This window comes from Balaenoptera physalus (genome assembly GCF_965194825.1).
Source record: "Balaenoptera physalus genome assembly, chromosome: 21".
Taxonomy (NCBI): domain Eukaryota; kingdom Metazoa; phylum Chordata; class Mammalia; order Artiodactyla; family Balaenopteridae; genus Balaenoptera; species Balaenoptera physalus.
Window position 1 is genome coordinate 26403883 of NC_138902.1, and position 25868 is coordinate 26429750.

General features: G+C 35.7%; 1 pseudogene across 1 annotated transcript; it reads right to left on the reverse strand.

Moving 5' to 3' along the window:
* Positions 1-5788: 5788 nt before the first annotated feature.
* Positions 5789-25508, reverse strand: LOC309651578 (small ribosomal subunit protein uS2 pseudogene; annotated as a pseudogene). The gene is made up of 2 exons: positions 25414-25508; positions 5789-23913 (listed from the first exon to the last, which is right to left on the reverse strand). The product of its transcript is annotated as a small ribosomal subunit protein uS2 pseudogene (transcript).
* Between the last annotated feature and the right edge of the window lie 360 nt (positions 25509-25868).

Below are 25868 nucleotides of genomic sequence, written 5' to 3' on the forward strand. Positions count from 1 at the left end.
ACTCAGAGATATGACTGTTACCTAAGACAATGCCATAAACCCAAAGAATCTTACTAAGAATTTTGATTTTGTTTCAGAAATAATAATAAAAGTAATCAAAGAATATGAAAAATAATGTTTTCTTCTCCCAACCTGGATAGCCCTGCATAGCCCCATTTTTTCATATCCCCGTTTGGAAATCTTTTTTTTCCTTCAAGATTCAGTTCACATACCACCTCTTTCCTGAAGCCTTCTCTACTTCTTCCTCCATTTTCCCTGATTTTAGTGGTTCCTTCCTCTGCATGCATATACCATTTAATTAGACTTCTATTTAGCATGTTGCCTTCTTCTTTGTAATACGGTTTTATGTTTCTCTTTACCACTAGATTGCAAATTCCACAATGTTAGGGCCAACTCTTTCCTCTGTTCTCTCAAATGTATCACACTGTTACACATAATTTATACAATGAAGACCTGCTGGATTCTTATTGCTCTCTTTCTTCTTCCATTCACATTGGTGAGGACAATATAAATTGTGCAAATGACTTTGAGTAATACAGAAGAAAATTAAAACAAAGCCGCTACTTAAGAAGTTTATATACGGTTTATCTTGAGTGAAAGAGAGAGGAGATAGAGTTGACAATATCATTACAAAGTTCATTTTAAAACAAAAACAGTATTCTGATGCTAATTACATGTTAATTGAAAAAGCCAGCATACTGAACTCCATCCATGCTATGATTAAAACTATAAAATACTTATATGCATTTAAAAGGTTTGTAATATAAAATTGAAAGCCTGACTTCCCTGGTGGTGCAGTGGTTAAGAATCCACCTGCCAAAACAGGGGACACAGGTTAGAGCCCTTGTTCGGGAAGATCCCACATGCCGTGGAGCAACTAAGCCCGTGTGCCACAACTACTGAGACTGAGCTCTAGAACCCGTGAGCCACAACTACTAAGCCCACATGCCACAACTACTGAAGCCCGCATGCCTAGAGCCCATACTCCACAGCAAGAGAAGCCACCGCAATGAGAAGTCCACGCACCACAATGAAGAGTAGCCCCGGCTTGCTGAAACTAAAGAAAGCCCGCACGCAGCAACAAAGACCCAATACAGCTATAAATAAATACATAAATAAATAAATTTAAAATTGAAAGCCAATGAGTCACTATAATACTTTTTCTTGACTGTTCAAATGTTTATAACACAATTATATAAAATATTTACACAGTTCATTAAATAAATTTCCAGAGGAGTCTAAGCGTCCATAAAAGCCTATCTCCATAGAGCATTATCTCTAGACTTAACAATTTGGGAATCTAAGATTCACTTTAAAGGAAGTGTTCACATAGGAACAACATGGTGATTTCCTGTCATTCTTAGGACTTCACGTGTTACAGTGCCAGGACTTTTTTTTTTTTTTTCCTGGTTTCAAAACTATTTGTAATGTACCCAAATCCTTGTAAAACACAGCTAGCATATGATGGATGGAAAACAAGTGTGCCATATTCCCTATCAATAAGATCCTAAATTTGATTTTTCCTGTTTGGGTAGATCTAAATACAAAGTTTCTGGCTTTTAATATAAAATATATGGTATGTGACCAAGGCTTTGTATGATCATCTCTTTATGCCATAATTGTGTTTCAAATATAATGATCTCAAACCATAATCTGACCTCTTGCAGTAAAATAATTAAACCCAATCTCTCAACTCGTATCCCAAGATAACAATGAAATGTAAATCTCAAAAAATACATGTCTCCTGTGGGCATTTAGCTATTAACATTAGAAATGTTTAAAAGAAAAAGAAAAGTAAATTTGGGATGCTAACCACAAGTAAAATATGCCACGGATAAAATACACAAAAGGGGTGGTGTGGTGAATTGGGAGGTTGGGATTGACATATATACACTAATATGTATAAAATGAATAACCCTGAGCCTGCGCGTCTGGAGCCTGTGCTCCGCGGCAGGAGAGACCGCGATAGTGAGAGGCCCGCGCACCGCAATGAAGAGTGGCCCCCGCTTGCCGCAACTAGAGAAAGCCCTCGCACAGAAACGAAGACCCAACACAACCATAAATAAAATAAAAATTAAAAAAAAAAAATGAATAACCAATAAGAACCTGCTGTATAAAAAAATAAATAAAATAAAATTCAGAAATTCAAAAATAAATAAATAAATAAATAAAATATGCAAAAGGCCCAGTAAGTATAACAAAGGAGATTAACACTATATCCAGATATCAAAATTAACTAAAGTTGGAAGCTCTAAGTCTTAATCTATAGTATAGATTTCTTTATTTAGGAAAGAAGAGCAGCATAAGGGATCAAAACAAACTTAATAATCAAAAACTTTGGCTGCCTATATAGTAATAAATTAAGACTGCTGTGTTTTAGCATATGGTTATCTCCAAATGAGTTGGCATTTTATTTTTCCAAAATTGCTATCACAAAACACTGACATGTACCAAGATGCCTTTGGCAGCAGTAGTAGATATACTGCTATTTTCTTCACCACCAGAGTAAAGGTCAAATAATTTAGTGAAACTGATTTAGGGCTCTGTCATAACTGGTTAATTCACAGGTAAAAGGGGAACAATAAAACATAAATTTATGGGGATATAGTGTCAATTAAGTTGTCATATGGCTGAGTGGGTGACATTCTTTTTTTTAAAAGTACAAAGTTTCAAAACATGCATCTATATCTGGGAAAACATGCTAGCTAAAGAAGTGATTTTTCTCACCTATAAAATGGGAATTATAAAGCTTATCATATCAGGCTCCATAAGATTACTTCTTGGTTTTTTTTGTTGCTGTTGTTCAAAATAGGTAATGTGGAAATCAGTATGAACTCTTTGAAAACACATTAATCTTGGTAACAGTGTCACAAGGTTGGCTTTAAGCAAAGCCAAACAGAGACCTTTCCATTCAAGGCAGAACATTCTATTAAAGACAGAACATTTTGGTTACTTAAGGCCTTTGAACTCAAGTTCTATTACTTGAGGCTTGCTTCTCTTTCCTGGTAAACCTATATATACCTGCCTGATAGCAAAAGTTTTAACCTCCTCATATTCCCATCAGGCACCCTAATGTTCATCTCTCTCTTTTTCAGCTATGCCAGGGTCCTGATGAATTAAAGCATGAAGCATTCAGAAATTCTCTCAACCTGCAAATATTTATGACTGTTACTTTGTACCAGCCACAACAGCAAATGAAGCCAACTCATGAAGCTTAGAGTCAAGTGTGGAGACAGATTTAAACAAATAAAAATAAGAAAAAATAGGTGATGAGTGTAATCAAATAGTAATGTAGGATGCCATACATTAGGAGTCCCTACACGGCTGCCTTAAACTTTGGTGACTTCCCTGGGTACCCACTTAGCTTTCCTTGAGCATAATCTAGTGGTCATCAACAGAGATAATACTTTCCTCAAAGTGAGTTTAGAAATATGTGAGACAACTTTTGGTTGTCACAATGATTAGAATCTCTCTAGTTTGTCATTTGGCTGGAAAATCCAGGAATAAAATTTTCATTCCCCACAGCCTCTTGGATCTCCTGAACATAAGCCCCATTGGTTTTCAAAGCCAGACATGTGGGGGCTTGTCTCTCCGGCACAGGTTCCAAGGGTTGGGGGTGCCCAATATAAGACATGAACCCCTCCTGCAGCTTCAGCCTGGGGGGCAGGCTTCAGGTTCACCACACATCTAGAGGCTACAGAGTAACCCTCAAAGAACACAGGTGGGTGGGCACCATTTATGCATTCTGCCTTGACCTCACTGCACCTCCTAGAAAGGAAATGACATACCCATCGAGAGTTCTGACTTTTACAACTATCACCAAGGGGACACCTGCAAATTGCCTGGTCTGGAGACAAGCAGGGGTGATGATGGTGATCCCAAAGAACTGTATATATTTTTATACTTTAAAAGCTCCTGCCTAAGGGTCTGGTTTCCAATTAACCTGAAGCTAGGTGCTGACTGAGATCCCTCTGTTTGGAACACTGACATCACCTGACACAATCTCATTTGGGGACCTACCAACAATCAATCAGGCTGCTTAGACAATCACAAAGGTTTGAGAGACAACCAAGAGCTAGGGCAAGGTTAAACAATAAGCTTCATTGCCTACACAAGACCACAACTTCAAGACTAGGACAGGAGGTGTTTCACCTAATACATAAAAACAAACACAAGCAAAATGAGAAAACAGAGGAATGTGTTCCAAATAAAAGAACAACAGCAACAACAAAAACAGAAAACCTTAATAAAATGAAGATAAGAAATTTAACTGATAAAGAGTTCAAAGTAATGGTCATAAGATGCTCACTAAACTCGAAAGAAGAATGGATAACCACAGTGAGATCTTCAACAAAGAGACAGAAAATATAAGAAAGTACCAAACAAAAGTCACAGATATGAAGAATACAATAACTGAACTAAAAAATATACTAGAGGGCTTCCCTGGTGGCACAGTGGTTGAGAGTCTGCCTGCCGATTCAGGGGACATGGGTTCGAGCCCTGGTCCGGAAAGATCCCACATGCCGCGGAGCAACTAAGCCCATGCGCCACAACTACTGAGCCTGCGCGTCTGGAGCCGTGCTCTGCAACGAGAGGCCGCGACAGTGAGAGGCCCACGCACCGTGATGAAGAGTGGCCCCCGCTCGCCACAACTGGAGAAAGCCCTCGCACAGAAACGAAGAACCAACACAGTCAAAAATAAATAAATAAATAAATAAATTTATTAAAAAAAAAATACACTAGAGGAGCTCAACAGCAGATGAGATGAAGCAGCAGAGTGGATTAGTGACCTGGAAGACAGGGCAGTGGAACTCACCCAAAAAGAACAGCAAAAACAAGAAAGAATTTTAAAAAGAGAAGATACCCTAAGGGACCTTCAGGACAACATCAAGAAGGATAACATTCCCATTATAGCGGTCACAGAGGAGAAGAGAGACAGAAAGGGGGTGCTAATCTTATTTGAAAAAAAATAATGGCTAAAAATTTCCCTAACCCAGAGAAGGAAGCAGATATTGAGGTCCAGGGAGCACAGAGAATCCCAAACAAGATGAACCCAAAGAGATCCATAACAAGACACATTTTAATTAAACTGTCAAAATTTAAAGATAAAAAGAGAATCTTAAAAGTAGCAAGAGAAAAACAACTTTTGATGAACAAGGGAACCCCTATAAGACTAACAGCTGATTTTTAGGAAGAAACTTGGCAGTCCAGAAGGGAAAGGCATGATATATTCAAAGTGCTGAAAAGAAAAAATTCCAACCCAGAATATTTCTACTCAGTAAGATTGTCATTCAAAACTGAAGAAGAGGTGAAGATGTTTCCAGACAAGGAAGCGCTAAAGAGTTCTTCACCAGTAAACTAATTTTACAAGAAATGTTAAAGAGTCATCTTTAAGCTAAAAAGAAAGGGCATTAATTAGTAACAAGAAAACATAAGAAAGTAAAAATCTTACTGGAAAAGGCAAATATGTAGTAAGGTAGTGGATTACCACTTATAAAGCCAGTAGTAAAGTTAAAACAGAAGTAGTAAAATTAACTATAACTGCAATAATTAGTTAAGGTGTACAAAATAAAAAGATGTCGGGCTTCCCTGGTGGCGCAGTGGTTGAGAATCTGCCTGCTAATGCAGGGGACACGGGTTCGAGCCCTGGTCTGGGAGGATCCCACATGCCGCGGAGCAACTGGGCCCGTGAGCCACAACTACTGAGCCTGCGCGTCTGGAGCCTGTGCTCAGCAACAAGAGAGGCCGCGATAGTGAAGAGGCCCGCGCACCGCGCCAAAAGTGGCGTTAGAAGTGATTTATTCATACTTACAGGGAAAATAGGATTGCTGCTCTAACATTGGGTCCAAGAAGTATACTGAGAGACCCTAGGTGTTACCTGCTTGTCCCACCATGCTCAGAAGCGGAGGTTTATAACTACCTTTGCAACTCTCTAAAGGCAGGACTATCTAAAGTTCAGAACACTTCATAGGGAAAAGAACTACATTCAGCTCAATGCTCTGCCAGAGTTAATGGGTAATGTGAAGAGCGTAACATTTAATCATATCTCCATACAAGGAGATTTAAATTTTTGTAATGTGGTTTCTTTGTAACCAGTGGTATGGTTACATAATCCTAGGTAACTATAGGCACAAGAAAATGGAATTTGGTATGCCAAGATAAAGAAAACTGCAAATTCTGATTCAGTTATTCACAAAAAAATAGGATTACATAGCTCTATAAACCAAGTTATTGGTATGAAAAAATACTTCCAAATTCTATCATAATAGAGTTTGGAGATACAGCTCATTGGTTCTCCCATTGCTTAACTATAGTATCTCTATTTTCCATTAAGGCTTAGACAGCTATTGGGAGTGGAAAGAAGAAGAAAATGTTAATATGAAGTCGAGAAAACTTGCTCTTTTCAGACAAAGGTGATTATAGTAACATGATATCAAATCAAAGGGCTATCTATACACTTATCTCCCTATTTCTCTTCTTTGGGACTGGGACACTGCAGGGGAGTACATTAGATAAATTGATGACAGCAACAAGGACAAACCTCACTGTGTTGCAAACAAGGAGCATGCCTACCTCAAATAAATTAGGTAAGCCAGCATGGTCATGGGCAGTGAGTCAGGCACTGGAGTTTAGCTTTCTTGGGCTGTGTTCAGTGCCCTGTGAGAAGGCAGCAAGCTGTTGAACGAGCCAGTGGGCCAGCCATGGGCTCTGTCAGAACAACATGAGGTAGCTCCTTAGCAGATGCTGGAGCTGGGCCACCAGGTGAGGACAGAATAGAAGATATGTGGGACCCAGTGTCTACAGTCAGTTGAAGCCAAGATGAAGCCACGGTAGTTTTACTGTAAGGCTAGTAATGGACCAAAAGAAGCATGATCACTAGTTACAAGCTTTAGGACCAGGAATATCCAGAACAAGAAACTTCACTGGAGTCATGGAAACCAGCCTGTGTGTTCCCTACCAGCAGGAGTCCAGGAGCGCTGCTCCTTACCTCGCTTCCCTAGACACAAGCATCCATGCCCCTTCTTTCTGCACACACTGGAATACCAGGAGAGAAGCAGGGGAAGCAGAGAGATTTGAGACACTGAGCCTTTCTATCTCAATGGAAGACTAAAAATAATCTTAAGAAACTCTTTTTACTGCAGGTTCAGACTAAACTTAATCTTGTTTGAATTTAGCTAATAGTTCTCCTGCTAATCAGAAGTGAGAGCCTACAGCAAAAGATTTTTTAGGACTTCCCTGGTGGCACAGTGGTTGAGAATCTGCCTGCCAATGCAGGGGACATGGGTTCGAGCCCTGGTCTGGGAAGATCCCACATGCCGCGGAGCAACTGGGCCCGTGAGCCACAATTACTGAGTCTGCGCGTCTGGAGCCTGTGCTCCCAACAAGAGAGGCCGCGACAGTGAGAGGCCCGCGCACCGCGGTGAAGAGTGGCCCCCAGTTGCCGCAACTAGAGAAAGCCCTCGCACAGAAACGAAGACCCAACACAGCCAAAAATAAATAAATTAATTAATTAATTAATTTAAAAAAAAAAAGATTTTTAAAAAACTTACAGTATGAGTTTATTGCTGACCATCCTTCCTCCTTCTTATTTATGTATATACTTCAAATTTCCCTTTGCCTTTCTTTTCCCCACTATTGCATATGGAATATACTTCCACTTAAGTTAACCAGAGTGGATTTCAGTTGCTACAACCAAAAATCCTTAACTAATAAAAATCGTCACATTTTTATTCTTTAAAAAATAGAATTATAGACCTAATTCAGTAACAGGTATAAGCTCTTTTACATATTTTTAATGTATTAATCATCTGGAATATATGTACTCCCTTCCAATGTCCTTGAATTTCACTCTAGAACATTCATAAAAAATGGAGGGTGGATCTACTTATTTATTTAATCAAAAAGCCTTTGAGACCTGAATTACTGGTATAGTTACATTGGTATTTCTCCCACCATGATTCTTTTTAAAAATTTTAATCACTCATACTTTTGCCTGTTTAAATGAAATATTTCACTTTAAAAAATCCACATTTTTCTTCTATTATCTGAACTGTATTCTAAGATAACACAGGTATTTCAGCCTATATTTTTATAGAAGACAACCATATACATATTAATTACTATAAGGATTAATTAATTTATTGCAATATATCAATAATTTTATTATTTTAAGTCTAGAACTTTTTTATAAGAGCAATCTATTACAATTATGGATAAAATATAAAGTAACAAGAGTGAAACATTTTTAATTTGAAACTCAATTTTAGAAAAGGTCCTAAAGACAAATAGCTTTAATATTCTGAACTGATTTTCTTACAAAGAGTAGTTTTGTATTTTTTTTTTTTTTATTAAGTCCTACATCTTGCCAGAAGTCTGCAATCAAAGTTACTTTTGGAGATAATATAGTACTGAGTTCAGAACACCTTTAGAGTCTCCAAAATATAAGCTACAAAAATAACCTAAAATTTGTCTTGAGAAAGAACATGTTCTTTAGACTCTTTTCAAGTATGAGAAAACCAAATTTTTAGTAGTTTACTGTCACAGGGGGAAAAATAGCTAAATATCTAAAAGAGCCCTACATTAAAATCTAGCAACCTTTAATTGTGTAGACGGCCATTTTTAAAGAGTCAATATGTTGGAGGAAAAAGATAATAGGCTTCGGAATTATATGGATCTGAGTTTAAATTGTGGGTCTAACCCTTACTGTCCTTCATATATTCTACAACACACATTTTTTTCACATTTTACAAGAAACAATCAACAGTTGCTGTCTATCAGTCTTAATGTAGTTGTCACTGCTTGTAAATGAGCAAGCATCAAAAGTTTCAGAGTCAAAAGTAGTAGAACTTGTGGCTTGCAAGGCAAACGTGGATAAAATAGTAGAATACATTTTAACTCTAGGAGAAATGATTGTGAGGAAGAGGTAGGATCAGTGGTGACTTGATATGTTTAGTAACAGTCATAGAGAAGAACAGTTCTTGCAAAGCCAGGTTTAGAGTACAGTACAAAAAGCTTTGATTTCCTTTACGGATTCCTTAAATGCTGTTTAACTAACTTTCTGGTGTTACAAAGTATTATAGAGCTACAGAAGAGCATAATGTGTGCAAAACCATGGACATGGTTTATTCTGCATTAAAAAAATTAATTCAGGAGTCAGACTTACTATTTTACTTTCATATATATAAAACATAAATATATGAACATTTATATGTCAAATTAAGCCTAAAAGAGATCCTTCAGTAAGTGTACAATTCCAAGAAAGTATTGTGTCACAGCAAAATTAACAGTATCATTTTCAGTAGTGGGTAAGATAATGGTACATCTTCCAATTAATGCATCTTAGATTGGATGAAACACAGTATTTGCTTTTTTACCTTAGTCAAAAATTTGATTTTGTCCTGCCTAAGCTTCAGTTTTCTTATTCATAGTATTTATGGGAAGATTAGAAGTCCTATATCTTTTTTAAAAAAGCCTATCATATGATATATCTTCAATATAGTTATTACTATTATTATCATTGATCAAAATGCTCATATTTCCCATTGAAAAATTAGCTGGCACCCAAGAAACAGTGAAAAAACAGATGATTACTTTTTCTCTTGTACTATTGCAGAAATACATTGCTTATTATCCCTAGGATAGTCTCTCATATTAAAAACCCTGGTGAACAGATGCTAAAATGGTTCCTATTCTTGTATGATTGAATATTTCTACTTCAAGAAAAATGATGGTAGTATCAAGAACTACCTATAAGTAGTCACATTTTTGGTGGATAAATTATAATTTTTATGTACACTTTTTTAAAAATATTAAGGCATATTTTTGTATTTTCTTTAAAATAATAGTACTTCTTTTGAATTGTTACTTATTTCACATATTCAATAGTTAGTATCGATTATAATCTAGTTATTTCTTGCAATAAGCTATTTCAAGTTTTTCTTTATTTCAACGTTTGGACTTCTTTTAGCTGCAAATTTCACTGTTTTGTTCTAAACTTAGATAATCAAATTTCAGTGATCAAGTATGAATTTAGAAAAACTTATTTATTGTTGAAAACAAATATACTATTGTCACCAAACAACATTCATAAAAGATGACAACTGGTAATATGACAACATAATATCATAGATGAAAACACCCTTTAAAAATGACAAATTCCTCCTAGAAAAAGTAGCTATCAAAAATAGGATAATTATGAATTATAGAATTGTCTAGGAAGAATTCATAATTCTATTTTCCATTCTTGCCAGCTAATCTAACTAGTGAGGGATGGAAAAGATGAGGCAATCATATTTATGACACAATAAAGGGTAATCCATTAATATTTTGTATTAATATATAGGTTAACATTGTATTCGCATATATTTTCCAAGAGTTCTTCAATTGGGTCACACACATGTCACTGGGGCACATCTTTGGAGACGCTCAGAATTCTTTGAAGACTACAGGTTGAATGGTCAAGTTTTCATTTAGTATAGGTGTAAGTCAGTAAAATTGAGAATATTATTGCTAATATTATATCATTTATACTCACTGGCTGGTAAATCTGGATGAAATTCAAATCATGCATGTATCATAAGACTCTGAATTGTCAAACTTTATACAGTTGAAGTAATTTTAACAATCATGAGCAGTTGCAGCAGCAACCTGTCTCTGGTGAAAAGCAATGCCTGTCACCCCTCGCCCCCAATTCCCCTGTGTAAATATGAATCTATGTTCCCGTTGTGCCAGCTGGCAGAGAATATGAAAATAACACAGGTGGCCTTTGATACATTACAAGTTAGAAAAGAGAGCATGTTGCCGCAGTAAAGAAGAGATGGAAAGAAATTAATACAAACAGACTTTTTTTAACTAGCATATTCACACCATGCTTTTATTTTCCTTTTTAAATTGATTCTTATAGTTTCTCTATAGAAAAACCAAATGCATAATAGAAAAAAATGGTAAAATAGAGAGAAGAACCAAAAACCACCATCTGCACATGATGTATTTTATCATCTTTCTCATTTATTATTCTTTCTAAAGCTAGATAACATTACAGGATGAATTCTATTTTACATCTTATTTTTAACTTAATACTTATATCAAAGAATTTTTCATGTTTTCATCTTCCTGTTTTCAGTTTATAAGTGATATTATGATAATGCCTATACAAGACTTGGTATTTTCAAATTTTCACTCTTTACTAAACAGAAAGAATCACACTATTATTTTATTTTGTGTAATAAGATTCTAAGTGAGACTGAATTTGACATATGTGAACAGGGGAGGGCTATGTCTTCACTATTATTACCAAACTGTAGATTTGGGCAAGTTACTGAATCTCCCTTAGTTTCAGTCTCTTTACCAATTAGATGGAAATGTATTCCTAGTTCAGATGTTTTTTTATGAAGCTTAAATTAGTTAGACTATGTACAGAAACCTATATCAAGAAGCTGATCCATCTCCTTTTCTTTTTTTTTCTCCTTTTAGAGTGTGTTCTCTTTGAGAATTGACTGATCATAAAGAAATGTTTTATTTATTTCTATGAGATTTTACATATAATAATGACATTAATTACATGTTACATCTTTGACAATTGTCTTTCAGTGTTAAACTTTTTATGTTTCTGAGTGTAGACTGTTTGAAAGACAGGTATTTAATTTTTTATAATAACTTCAGATGGTAAAAAATATTCCTCACTTGAAAGTTTTAATAAAAATTTGCTTTAATCGTCTTCTTAATCTTTGCAAAGACTTAAAAATATAATCCTTTGACCTTTATAAAATTTAAATAAGTTTATAATGTCAAAGGTGAGAATTCAAATTGCTCTGAGCAGTTTTTTTGTCACTTGGTAAACAGGTATCCTAGAGAATTTACTGAATAAGGATGCTCTTCTCTAATGATTTATGACACTTTCTTTGAGTGATTCCAGGCTTTCTTTGGATCCATCTCTTTCATTTTGCACCAGTAGCAACTGCCTTTACCACAGCATTGTAAAAAGGCTAATCTTGCTTCACCAACATGAAAACAGTTTTTAGTTATTTCTATGACAGGTTTTATTTACTGTTGATTCATCATATATGGATCAGTGAAGGATAAACATAAAACCAGGTATCCTATTAAGAGTCACCTCAACTCATAGCAGTGCTGGCTGAATTGTCAGTTAGGAATTTTATGTGCACTTAGGAAGAACATTCCTCAAAGATTAGGGTGAAAGTTTTTATATTACCAAAGCCAAGACTGGATCATTGCTGGTCTTCCATAACAACAAGCTGATATTTGTTAAGGATTTATTATGGGCAGACCAAGTAGTATTCTAAGTGCTTAATGTGTATTCTCATTTTTCCCCTCAAAACAATCTTGTAATTATCTCCTAGTGACCTTTTAGGGTGCTCAAAGAGCCAGAGGATACCATGAACAAAGAACTAAAGGACCAGGAGAGCAATGTCTCAAAAAAAAAAAAAAAAAAAAAGGCAATGTGAATAAAGAGATAGAAAATACAAAAAGGAATCAAATAGAAAATTTGGAGCTGAAAAGGTACCATAACTGGAAAATCCCATGAGGAAACTGATGTACAGAGAGTCAGGATCACATATCTGGTAGGAGACAGAGCCAGAATTGGAACCTATGTGGGGTTCATGGTCTACCATCTTGTCTACCTGACTACAAAATTGCCCAGTGGACATCAGGTTCCCTCTATTCCTTTCACTTGCACTAGCCAGCCCCACAGCCAGACATTTACATTGTGTAAGACTCTTCCTTTAGGACTTCCCTGGTGGCGCAGTGGTTAAGAATCCACCTGCCAATGCAGGGGACATGGGTTCGAGTCCTGGTCCAGGAAGATCCCACGTGCCACAGAGCAACTAAGCCCATGCGCCACAACTACTGAGCCTGCACTCTAGAGCCCACGAGCCACAACTACTGAAGCCCATGTGCCCTAGAGCCCGTGCTACGCAACAAGAGAAGCCACTGTAATGAGAAACCGGCACACCACAACGAAGAGTAGCCCCCGTTTGACGCAATTAGAGAAAGCCCACGCGCAGCAATGAAGACCCAACACAGCCTAAATAAATAAATAAGAATCTTCCTTTAAAGCCCTTGACCTGAAAATGACAGTTAAACAATCATCCTAGCAAAGAATTTTAATAGCTACTTAAGATATGGGAAAAGACTTAGACTACAAACAGATAAATGAAACTTAGTATAAGAAAAAGATATCATTTTGCCTAAAATATTTTGATATTTCTAAAAGATTTTACAACCCAATATTAGCAGAATACAGGGCTACAAATCTCTCAAGACCCTGATTTTGGGAATCTAAGAATATTCTGAAAAGCCATAACACAGTGCATACTCTACCCACTGAAAACTCTTAGATTCATTCACCTGAACATATTCCAGTTCAACAAATCTATCATTTAAGAAATCAGAACTATGGATCAAGATATATAGACAAACAGCTTTTAACTTTGTAAATTTTACCAACCTCAATTAAGGAAATGAGTGACCAAATGATTATGATGTAAGTTCAAATTAAAAAAAATAGATTTTTATATTCAACAAATTTCAAATACTGTAATTATAAATGTATTTTACTGAAAAAATACATCAAATGTTAGAAGTGCTAAACTCGGGGTGGTAACACTGTAATTAATGGTTCTTTTCTTCTTTACACTTGTGGATATTTTAAATGTTTCCACAAGAAGCATTTAATAATTTTATATATATTCAAAATATAATGGAAAATAGAAAAAACAGACAGCAAAACACATACTCAGTACTATGGTAATTTGGGGGACAAAATGTGAGCCTAGAAATATTAAGATTAGATGAATTATTTGTTCATATTCCTTTCCTTTGGCCTGCATATCTTCATATTCTCTTGTTTTTATAATCAAAATAAATTATAGAATATTACAATCTTTACAATGACCGAAAAATTACCAAGATGTTCTTGAAAAGGAAATGTAATGTGAAGATGTGTTATTTTCTTTCTCATTACAAAACTAATTCTTGGCAACACCAAAATTGGGTGCTGATTGCTCCAGATCTCTGAGTATCGGGCAGGCTTCTGTCCCTCTCAGCTACTGCGTATTTCCAACACACAGCACACTGTTACAGAGAAGCCAGAACTTCAAAACTATTTGTTAAATTAATTCCACATATTCTGTCTACACCAATGGAAGGTTGAGTCCTGACTGGTTAGCAGAAACTCACTCATGTGATATTAGAGATACTTCCCCTTCAGCCAGAGCACAGACTCCAAATAAAATGGGGAGTTTTCCATTAACTTCAATATGTATTCTTCTTACCTCTAACTTGATAGTATATAACCTTGGGAAAACTACTTAAACATTTTAATATTATTTCTCTCATTTTCAAAATGAAGACAGCATTATCTAATTTTTAGGATTACTATATTACGTAGGTAAATGTTAATATAACATTTAGTTTGTTATATGAACTGCAGGTTAGTTATATTAACATTTACCTACGTAATATAGTAATCCTAAAAGTTCATCTGAATATATGCTGAAACAAATTGAGTTCAACCATATTGTACACTTTTGTAACTCATTGACTTTGTTTTATATGACTGCATGTCTTAAATTTTAAAGGAGTAATCTTGTTTTATATTTTTATCTTGAGGAATTTGAAATAACAATACTTCATTCTTTTTTTGCGGGTTATTTTGGTGAATCACTCATAGTGAAATCATACAAAACTTTTTTTACACCATGTGCATTTAATTATCTTCTTGGCAGAAACTGTTAACAAGATTGTGAAATGCAATAGATTTTTAATAGCTAAATAAATTAAAATTTTGCAATCAAGGCCCTTCAATACATCTAGTTTCCATTGCAAAACAGAATTTTAATATGCCATATATTTTCTCTATTGTAGCACTGAATATGAATTTGTAATAGGGATTTTAATTTGTATCACTATCATGAGGAAATGAAGAGATATGGGTTACTGTATATCTGTTTTCTTAATAGATCTTTTAAAATAATGAAGAATAGCTTATGAAATACTAATGTATAAACAGAAAATTGAGACTTCCTGTGATGAAAGAATTTATCAAGGCTTTCAAATGGTGATAAAGTAATTTGAAAAAAACACAAAAGGAGCCAAAAAAATACTTTAATTTTAAATAGTGTGCATAGATATTACACACAAATAGAAACTTGTATAAGTGCATTGGGAATCATCCTTATAGTCTGAGTCATAAAGCAAGTCTCAAAAAAATTTCAACAGGTTGAATTTACATAGAGTATGTTCTATGACAACAAAGGAATAAGCTGGAAATCATAATAAAAAGATACCTAGAATATGCTCAAATACTTGGAAAATAAATTATGTATGTGTAATCCATGGGTCAAAAAAAAAATTTCAAAGAAGAATAGAAAGTATTTTGTACTGAGTAATGACAATATGACATATCAAAACCAGTGTAATATAGCTAACATTGATCATTTGAAAATAAATCACAAAAAGTTAAGAACAAAAACTTTTAAATGAAAGAAGAAAAATATGATAAAGAAAACAGCAGAAATTATGAGAAAAAAAAATACAAATTAGACAAAATATCTGAAGTCAGAGTTGATTCTATGAGAAGAGCAATAAAATTGATAAAACTCAATGAACAAAAAGCAGTTGCATTTCCACACACTAACAATGAACAATTTAATAAGGAAATTAAGAAAATAATTTCTTTTACAATAGCACCAAAAATAATAAAATACTTAGGAATAAACTTAACCAAGGAAATGAAAGACTTATACACCGAAAACTACAAAACAATGCTGAAACACTGACACAAATAAACGGAAAGATATTTTGTGTTCATGGACTGGAAGGCTTAATACTGTTAAAATACCCATACTATCCAAAATAATCTACAGATTCAATGCAATACCTATCAAAACCCAATGACATATTTTGCAGAAATAGAAAAAATAAAATCTAAAATTCATCTGGAATCAAAAAGAACCCCAAGTAGCCAAAACAATCTTCAGAAAGAATAACAAAGTGGTTGTGTCACACTTCCTGATTTCAAAACATATTGCACACCTACAGTAATCAAAACAGTATGGCACTGGCATAAAAACAGACATATATATGAATGGAATAGAAAAGAGAGCCTAGAAAGAAACCTGCACATATACGGTCAAATCATCTTTGCCAAGGGTGTCTAGCCTACATAATAGAAAATGGATAGTCTTTTCAACAAATGGTGCTGAGAAAACTGTATATACACTTGCAAAGGAATGATTTTGAACTCTTATCTTATACCATATACAAAAATTAACTCAAACCGAATCAAAGACCTAAACATGAGACTTGAAACTATCAAACTCCTAGAAGAAAATATAAAGGAAAATCTGTGTAACACTGGATTTGGCAATAATTTCTTGTATAAAACCAAAAGCACAGGCAACAAACAAAAAATAGGTAAATGGAACTACATCAAACTTAAAAACTGTACACAGCAAAGGAAACAACAGAGTAAAAAAAGCAACCTACAGAATGGGAGAAAATATTTGCAAACCACATATTTGATAAGGGGTTTTATATCTAGAATATATAAAGAACTCCTATAACTGAACAACAACAACCAAGAAACTCAAATAACCCAAGTAAAAATTAGGTAAAGAACTTGAACACACATTACTCCAAAGAAGATATATAAATGGCCATCAAGCACATGAAAAAATGCTCAATATCACTAATTACCAGGGAAATGCAAGTCAAACCCACAATCAGATCACCTCACACTCTTTAGGATGGCCACTGTCAAAAAAACAGAAAATAACAAGCATTGGCAATGCAGTGGAGAACTTGGAACCATCGTTGGGAGTATGTAAAATGATGCAACTGCTATGGAAAACAGTATGGAGTTTCCTCAAAAAATTAAAGATAGAATTACTAAATGATTCAGCAATTCATTTTTTGGGTATATATCTAAAAGAATTGAAAACAAGATCTCAAAGAGATATTTGTATACATGTGTTCACTGCAGCCTTATTCACAATAGCCAAAAGGTGGAAGCAACCCAAGGGTCCACCGACAGATGAATGGATAAATAAAATGTGTTATATGTGTACAATAAAGTATCATTCATCCTTAAAGGAGAAGGAGATCTGTCATATACTACAACATGGATGAAACTTGAGGACATTATGCTAAGTTAAATAAGCTAACCACAATAAAACAAATACTGCATGATTGCATTTATACTGAGGTATGTGAAATGGTCAAACTCTTAGAAACAGATAGTAGAATGGTATTTGCCAGGAGCTATGGGGGAAGGGAGAAAAGGAAAGTTGCTGTTCAAAAGATGAAGAGTTTCAGTTTTTCAAGATGAAAAATTTATAGAAATCTGTTGCACAACAATGTACATATATTAGTTAACACTATTGTTCACTTAAAATGGCTAAAATGGTAATTTTGTTATGTGTTTTTACCACAATAAAATAAAAAATTTGTAAGATTTTACCAAAGACCATAGACAGTATAAGAAGGTCAGAAAAAGAAATAAAGGATAGAATAATTGAAAATAAAGATTAGATTTTTCATTATTAGAGATTAAATTAAAGATTTTTCATTATTAGATGCAGTCTTCTTTAACAAAAAATAGTCTATTTGCTACCTAGAAACAATCCTAAGAAAGTTGGACAAGAACTTCCTGCCTAAAAATGATGAAATTTTGCATAATATACTAAAACACATTATAATAACTGAAGAGATAGTCTATGTGTGAAGATAAGAAACTGTAATAAATATGTTAGTTCAACCCAAATTGACTTACACTTTTAATGCAATTCCAATAAAAATTCCAATACAATTCTTTAGTTATTTGAAATTATGATTTGAAAATTTATTTGGGCGACCCCATGGTCAATAATTACCAACATACTCCATTAAGAATTGTTATGAAGGTTTACTATATAGCTATAGTAATTGTATAGAACCCCTGAACTTATATGGAAACTTGATATATAACATGTTACAGATTATAGAGAAAGGAAGAATTTTCAATAATTAATGCGGAGACAGTTGGTTATCTACATGGGACAAACAATGATGACGGTTCTTGAACTCTATCTCACAGCCCACAGTAGAATGGAAAGGTATACAAGAAATGTGTGAAATTTTTGGAATGTTTTCATGGGCTTGCCATAGGGAAGGATTTCATAAACATACAAAAAATAATTATATTAACAATGCTTAAAAATTCACCACTGTGAACTTTAAAAAAGAAATTTGTTCATTAAAGGACACCTTTTAAAAGTGAAAACAAAAATCACAAATCGGGGCAAGATTCTTGCAAATTAAATATCCACAAATAATTAATAGTAAGAAAATATGAAGTTCTCCATCAAATCAATAAACAGAAGACCACCCAATAGAAAGATGGGGCAAGAGACACGAATAGGCGTTTTCACAAAAAAGGAAATACAAATAGGCAGTAAGTATACAAAGATATGTTCAACCTATCACTAATCAGAGAAATGCAAGTTAAAACCAAAATGAGATATCATTTTACACTGAACAGAATAGCAAAAATGTAAATATCAAAGTTGGATCATACCAAATATTGGTGAGAATAGGGAGCACAATGAACACTTTCATGCACAGCGTGGGGCCACGTAGATGTATACAGCAACTGTGTATGCAGTTGGGTGGATCTGTACTGTCAACTTAGCTACCCTGGAGTTATGTTTCCCAGCACCTCTTTGTATAGTTGTGAGTTAACGCAGCCACAAGGATCATTTGTGCAAGAGCTGGTAGGCAGAAGAAAAGCAGCAGCTACAATCTTTTTATGCTTGAAAGATCAGTTCAGAATACCCAGCACCAATACAGTTTACACATACTGTCACCCTCCCTTACCTGCTGGCTCACCAGGGTGGTGTGGGACACCAGCCGGCCTGAGCTTCTATGGCTCCTGTGGCTCCTGCAGGATCCTTATTGGGCCAAGTGCTTGGTTAGCCCTGTGCCAAAGGACACCATGTTCTCCTGGAAGATATTCTCATCACGAAAGGTGAGGTCCTGGTGATAGAGGAAGAGGAGGTTTCAGTTCATCCTCTGCTCTACTTAACATCACCTTCCCTTCCTGACTGCCTGCCCTGCTGGCTTTAGATTCTGATACCAGACAGAAAACAAGAGCTTTATAAAGACTGTTTAACCAGTTCCCACAAGTGCATAAGGTCAAACTCTTAAAATAAATCTCTTATTGTATATATTATATCACTTGTATGGTTCTGCTTCTTTGAGTTAAACTTGATTGTTTCAGCTGATTATGAAATGGAAATAATAATACAAGTTATAGCAAGAATGGCTTAATATATCACTATTAATGAAAAATACCAACTTCGTCTTTTTTTCCTATTACATCTATTTAAGGACAAAAAACACACAAAATTCACCATTTATTTATAACTAATGCTTAATGTCTATGTGCTTCCTTTCTACTGAACTTTACTCAGGTCAAATTTATCATTGGCAGGAAGCATAATTCTTAGTAATGCTAGGTGCTTCCTCCCAGAAAACTGGATGCCACCAACAGGGGTGAAGTATCCAGGGAACCTGGGGCCAATTTAGCTGTCACCTGACAGCCACAGAGTATTTGTGCAGATACCAAAGGATTCATCTGAGAAGCAGCATCCTAGGAAGAAATCAAAGCCAGGCAGAGAATCCAATACCCAAAGGCAATCTAAAGGAGTTAAACAGATAAGAAGAACACAAGTGAGACAAAAAGATTTAAGAGGAGGAACAAGGAAAGAAAACGAGTGTAAATTTGAGAGGTAAGCCTGGAGGAATCCTCTGAGGAAAGGGAGCCAGCTGTGGCCAGTAAGGGCAAGAGAGCAAGTCACAGCTGTGATTTTCCATTTTTACATATTTTCATAAAGCACCTCTACTCCTTACATGTACCACAGAAGATTTTTGGGGATCCTAAGGACATGTTGACCTGAGGAAAGCATTACAAATATGCTACTTGTAAACTTAAGTGATAGATCAGTTAAACCATTAATAATGACCTACATAAACCTCATATATGTGGATTTCAGTATTTTGATCAATGTATTGATTATCCTAGTATTCTGGCATTGTGCTATAGACAGACAGCCATTAAAAAATAAGTGGACTTCCCTGGTGGTGCAGTGGTTAAGACACAGGTTCGATCCCTGGTCCAGGAAGGTCCTATATGCCATGGAGCAACTAAGCCCGTGCCCCACAACTACTGAGCCTGCGTGCCACAACTACTGAAGCCCAAGCACCCTAGAGCCCACATGCCACAACTACTGAGCCCACGTGCTGCAACTACAGAAGCCCACGCCTAGAGCCCGTGCTCCGCAACAAGAGAAGCCACCGCAATGAGAAGCCCTTTCTCCACACCTGAAGAGAGCCCGTGTGCAACAATGAAGATCCAATGCAGCCAAAAATAAAAATAAATTTTTGTTTAATTAAAAAAAAATAAGCAATTACTTATAATGTTGCAAGGTATGAAAATATTGTTTCACACTGGTAAAATGAGATGTAATAATATGAATGTTTAATTCTAATAAATTTTGAAATATTTCTAAAGAAACACAAGTAAATACTATGATTCCAACTCTGACAAAAATACTATGTAGACTGTAACCAATACAAAAATGTCTTAACCCTGTACTTAGATTAAAATTTTTTTTTTTTTAATTTTCAACTTTTTCTTTCAAATTTTGGTTTCCACATTCATTGTACTTTCTGTTTTGATGCAAAAATCTGTTTCTTAAAATTGAGTGCTACAGATAATCAAAATTCTGCATTGTATTTTAAATTTAATCTAGAGCTAATTTTCTTCCACTTTTTTTTTTTTTAAACAGAGAGCCTTTATTTATATTTCTAATTTTAAGGACTCTGCACAGGCCTATACTAGATTATTAGAGCTAGGATAGCAAAATGATAATTAGCGGGTTAGCTCAAATTTTTGTGACTAAACAACCTTGATGGCAGGTATTAAAATGTATGTAGGGCTTCCCTGGTGGCGCAGTGGTCGGGAGTCTGCCTGCCAGTGCAGGGGACGCGGGTTCGGGCCCTGGTCTGGGGGGTTTCCGCATGCCGCAGAGCGACTGGGCCCATGAGCCACAGCTACTGAGCCTGCGCATCTGGAGCCTGTGCCCCACAACAGGGGAGGCCGCGATGGTGAGAGGCCCGCACACCGCGATGAGGGGTGGTCCCCGCTTGCCGCAACTGGAGAAGGTCCTCGCACAGAAACGAAGACCCAACACAGCCAAAAATAAAAATAAATAAATTTTTTTAAAAAGTATGTAAACTATTTTCTGTAAGAATCATTCCAAAAAATGTTGTCTCTAATGATAAACTTCTACATCCTCAAGTTTATAATTCCACAGTCATTACTAAACAAACCTTTGAATATTAAACAAAGGCCCATTGTCCATTTTAGTGAACAGACATAACCAGAAACTCAATTTTAGAATAAGATTTAAGTATAAATTTTTTTAAGTACTAAGGGGAAAGAATTTGTTGTAACTGGGAAGTAAATACGTGCTAACCTTTTTTGTGTGTCTAAACAATGATAACCTAGACCTTTGCATTTTCAAAAGTATTTGTGACTCAGCTTCTCATAATCCCAAAAGTTCTCTAATAAAAATTTGTCAGTTTGGCTTCTACTATACCTTAATCAAGATTAAATGAATGATCTACAGTTTATAATAAATCAGACCCAGCATCTACAACCTTCTTTTCTAAATAGTTCATCAATTAGGTTTTACACTGGATTAAATTCCTGGCTTTCAGAGCAAAACTTCTCAAGTCTTAACCCCTGCAATTTATATAACAAAAATCAATATAAGTGCTCTTGTTAATGGTCTCAAAATTAGAAAACCAGAATATCTGGAACAGGAGACACAAGAATCCCAGGTTCAAGGGTACTGATCTTTGGTTTCCAACATCTTAGGGCTTCTGAATTATAATTGATCTCACACCACCCTCTCATAAACTGAAATATCTATTGGATTAGAACCCTGTGCATTGCAGAAATGTTTCGTTAACTCCCTAACTTTTTCACATAAGAACTGAAACACCACAAGACAGTGCAACTAATACAATTCCATAGCTATAAATATTACTATAATTCAAGTAGTATAAATGTTAGAAAATTTCATAGGTGAAATAAATAATCTATTTAAGCCCTCTGACCTTTTCATGAGGGAATTAAAGACCCAAAATGAAAAGTGGACCCTAAGTCATAGACCTAAATTAAAAATTTGAACTATGACAGAGATACGTGATTCCAGGCTTAGATTATTGAGCAGTTGGTCCTATAAGCATAGAATTTTAGAGCAGGAAATCATCTAATTCAATCCCTTAATTTTATAGATGAGCAAACAAGGCTACAGGAGTTCCTAGGTTTGCTTAATTAAGACTATTCACAGAGTTTGTCAAATAGTCTCTGAAACCCTGAAAACATTTCCTATGCTTCCACATATACGTAGAAAGGACTGCCTTAATCTATATTCCTTGAGGAATCTTTTTTCTGGCAGCAGTTATTACTCTTCTATACTCTGAAGCCCAGATAATAAACTCATAGCTTTGTTTCAAAACAAGGGATATTTTCAAAAGCGATTTTCTAGTATCAAAATAGTAACTCTGTCAGCCAAAACCTACTTATTGAACCAGGCACTTTGTACTTGGTGTTCTTCTAGATTCAAGAATAAGGCAAAGACTGAAAGCAGTTTTCATTCTAGAAAGGGAGACAGGTGAGCCAAAACCTAACTACCAAGCAAAGCAAGCGAAATACACACGATTATTCCAAGTATTCATAAACGCTCTAAAATTCTAAACTCAGAAGTTGAGTCAGATTTCTTTCTAATCTGGATGACTTAACAACTAAAAAGCAATCACTAGTAAGTGGCCCAATAAACAGGGAGTTTTGGGAAGAACGATTTCTGTAGCAAATCATTTAGACTACCAATAATTGCTAGAGGGGTTGTATGGTTTTTGGTTTTTTTTTTTTTGTAATAAACTGTTTATTTTCCGTCAATCCTTATTTCCATTTTCTGTTAAAGAGTCTACAGAAAAACAGCTTAAGACTCCTCAGTGGAAGTTCTTACCCATCAGAGCTGCAGACCAGGCTTCAGTAGGAAATTGCTGCACAGACACAGAGGGGACCAGCACGCCTTCAGGCCCGTCTGCAACCTCGGGCTGGAGAGCAGTAAACTTGAAAGCTGGAGCAGTCCGTCTAGCCTGAAATTCCTCCTTGGGCGCAGCCTTTCAGCAGCAGCCTACTGTTCCCTTTCAATCTCCTCTGGTTTGCTGCGGAAGCAGAGATCAAGCTGACCTCCTGAGGGGGGTCACGTGAGACGGTGCCACGGCGCATGCGTGGAAACTCCCAGGCCCGCATCACAACATGGGACCAAGTGGGTGGGCTCCTTTTCTGTTGCACTGGTGGCAGTGACCACAGAGCACAGAGGAGAGTCTTTATTACACAGAATGGTGACAAGACGCCTCTGTGAGAGGCTGGTTGTCAGCTCCGGGATCAGTAACCACCGGAAGTCTCGGTTCTCGGAAAGCTGCCTGGATCTGGTTACTGAAGGTTCCGGGAGAGAAGCGGCCAGCAATAGGAGCAGCCCCCGTGGCAGCGGCAAACTTCAGCACAGCTCACTGACCAGTATTCCTGAAAGACATGGCCGTGACATCAGCTGGGTCTTCAGTGGCAACCACGGCACGAGCTGGCAGCAGAAGTTTCTCCAGGTTCTCCTCAGATTTATTCTGTAAATGCCATCGCGTTTCCCTTTGTGGATGTACTGTTCCATTTGGAAGTCACGGTTGGTGCCACCTAAGTAAATCCCCACTGCAAGGAATTTAAGGACATTCTCCTCCTTCATTTGCAGGACATCACGGGCTCCAGATATTATGAAAGTTTCCCTTTAAGTTATCACAGGAAACCAAGACACTGCCTGTAGAGACCCCTCTCTGGGTAGCACAGAAAGGTGAGTCCACATTTTTTTTAAGCACCAAAGAGTTACCAGCAGCAGGAGAGCCAATTAAATGAAAACAGAAAAAAAAGTCCCTTGAATTTGAAACTTTGAAACAAAACATATTCTCTCTCTCTCTCTCTCTCTCTCTCTCTCTCTCACACACACACACACACACACACACATTAATCAGCAAATAAGAAAACAAAAGCAAATATAAGGAAAGTAAGAAACCTCATCCCACAAGAAATGCTATAAGAAATCCTGAGTTCATTGAATCAGTGACTAAGGAGAATATCTGATTCCAAAGAAAATACTTTTGAGTATTTTAGTATTATTCCTCCAAGATATTAGGTATATAGCACCATTTTTATTTTTCCTAATTTCTAGGCACTTTTAAAAATTTAAATCTACACATTATTTTAATTTAAAACATTCTATTTTCCTATTAAGATTAATATAGGTATTTTAAGAAATACTTTGTATTAATCTATAGTTTAACACTGTATTCTCATATCTTTTCCAAGAGTTCTTCAATTGGGTCACACACATGTCACTGGGGTGCACCTTGGAGACGCTCAGAATCACTTGAAGACTACAGGTTGAATGGTCAAATTTTCACTTAGTGTAGGTGTAAGTCAGTAAAATTGAGAATGTAATGTTAATAGTATATCATTTATACTCACTGGCTGGTAAATCCTGACGCAATTCAAATTATGCATATATTAGAAGACTCTGAATTGTCAAACTCTACACAGTTGGAGTAATTTTAACAATCATGAGCAGTTGCAGCAGCAACCCGTCTCTGGTGAAAACAACACCTGTCACCACTCGCCCCCAATTCCCCTGTGTAAATATGAATCTATGTTCCCGTTGTGTTAGCTGGCAGAGAATATGAAAATTCTCTGGTGGCCTTTGATACATTTCAACTTAGAAAAGAGAGCATGTTGCCGCGGTAAAGAAGAGATGGAAAGAAATTAATTGTACCCCCTAGAGATACCCTATAATTTTTATAATCTATAAAAAGAAATTATGCCATATAGACAGCTATAGAAATCTTCACAGCTATATATTGAATTATCGGTATTTTATAATTTTAATATTCTGGCAACAAGGCCAACTGCAAATTATATCCCGATTGTTTTAATTGACATCATACTGTCATAAAGAGTATAAACGAAATGGAGAAATTACTTTCTAGTCAACTGTAAACAATTTTGTAATTCATTATCATTCAAAACAATGAGAAGAAGACCCAGGGAACCCCAGGAAATACTAGTGAGAATGGATAGAGGCTAATGGAAGAGAAATAAACATACAAATGTTAAAGAAAAAAAAAATCAACTCTAAGACAAAAATAAACCAGTTATTAGGAGCAAGGTATGGTGGAATCAGTTTAACTAAAGCAATGGATAAGATTGAGGCAAGTAGTAAGACAGCAGGAACATACCCAATACAATCAGTAATCAAGAAGACATTGAAATGAGGCAACAGTGCCTTGGCAGAAAGGCTTACCTTGAAAGTGCATGACCAGCTCAGAATCATGTTTGAAGTGGAGGAACTAACACACTGGTGGGATATTGTGGGTTAAATCATATCTCCCTATATTCTGTAGAGCTATCTATTTAAAACTGGGCATGACATAAACAATTTGAGAAAAAATAATTACAAAATAAAAAAATATATATGAAAAACAAAGTGTAATAACTGCTTATGGTTTACTGGTATCTTAGGGAATTTAGACAAGCACAGATAAAAATGCTTCAATTCTAAATTTGCAAATGTGCTGATGATTATTTCATTGAATTTAATTAATGCATTGTCATTAAACCAAAAGCAAATCTAAGTATATCATTTATGATTCTACCTCCTTGAGAACTGGGATAGAGTTCATATTTAAATCTC